Genomic DNA, 1314 nt, shown 5'->3' with positions numbered 1-1314 from the left:
TTTGAGACTAGCCTGGGCAACATGGTGAGACCTCATCTCTACAATAAATCAAAAAATTAGTCGGGTGTGGAGACACATGCCTATAGTTCCAGCTACTTGGAAGGCTGAAGCGGAAGGATCACCTATGCCCAGTAGGTCGATGCTGCGGTGGCCACGGGAGTGCCACTGCATTCCAGCCTGGATGACAAATTGAGACTCTAACCCTCACTCAAAAAAACCAAAATACCAATACAATGTCAATCATATTACATACTCTATGTTAATACAATGTGTTAATTTTATTCTAAATTACATGGCATACTTCATAAAGTGAAATCAGTATGTACTATATTACACTGATTTAAACAGCTGAAAACATCAACAGTTTCTAATTTCGTAATTCTAATCCAGTTCATAATGTAAGTGAACAGGAAATAAACCCTCAACTATTTATAGAGGTAAGGGAACATGGAGCTTTCAAGTTATTGAGAAATATATATATATAACATAACACACACATAAAATAAGAATGATAAAGTAGGCCAGGTACAGTGGCTCATGCCTATAAATCCAGCACTTTGGGAGGCCAAGGTGAGAAGGCTGCCTGAGCTCACGGGTTGGAGACCAACCTGGGCAACTTAACAAGACCTAATCTCTACAATAAAAGTAAAATAAAATCCCCTTTCCCCAGCTGCCAAGGTGCTCAGTTCTTCCGCGGGAGCTAAGGCCACGTTGGGGTGAGGCCCTCACTTCATTCGGCGACTAGCACTGCGCCCAGCAGTTCCATTCTGCACTTGCCGCACCATGGCCTCCATGTCCGAGCTCGCCTGCATCTACTCAGCCCTCATCCTGCACGATGACAAGGTGACCATCACGGAGGATAAGATCAACACCCTCATTAAGGCTGCCGAGGTGACCATGGAGCCTTTCTGGCTTGGCTTGTTTGCAAAGGCCCTGTCTAACGTCAACATTGGGAGCTTCATCTGCTCTGTGGAGGCTGGCCTGCACCTGCAGCTGGCATCAAATGGAAGCAAAGAAGGAAGAATCTGAGGAGTCTAATGATGATATGGGCTTTGGTCTGTTTGACTAAACCTTTAATAATATGTTCAATAAACAGCTGAACTCTGCTATGAAAAAATAAATAAATAAATAAATAAAATTAGCCGGGCGAGGAGGCACATGCCTGTAGTTTTAGCTACTTGGAGGCTGAGGCAAAAGGATAACTTGACTCTAGCAGGTCAAGACTGCAGTGGCTGTTAGCATGCCACTGAGAGCATGCCATTGCACTCCAGCCTGGGCACTGGAATGAGACTCCAACTCAAAAAAAAAAAAAAA

The 1314-nt window shown here is 44.0% G+C and overlaps 1 pseudogene; it reads left to right on the top strand.

Annotated features, from left to right (window-relative positions):
- The first annotated feature begins 783 nt into the window (after nucleotides 1-783).
- LOC110595383 lies at nucleotides 784-1069 on the top strand (annotated as a pseudogene).
- The last annotated feature ends 245 nt before the right edge of the window (nucleotides 1070-1314 follow it).

The sequence above is a fragment of the Carlito syrichta genome, unplaced genomic scaffold, assembly GCF_000164805.1.
Source record: "Carlito syrichta isolate Samal-C Ts95f unplaced genomic scaffold, Tarsius_syrichta-2.0.1 Scaffold80142, whole genome shotgun sequence".
Taxonomy (NCBI): Eukaryota; Metazoa; Chordata; class Mammalia; order Primates; family Tarsiidae; genus Carlito; species Carlito syrichta.
This window is presented reverse-complemented; position numbering and strand designations above follow the sequence as displayed.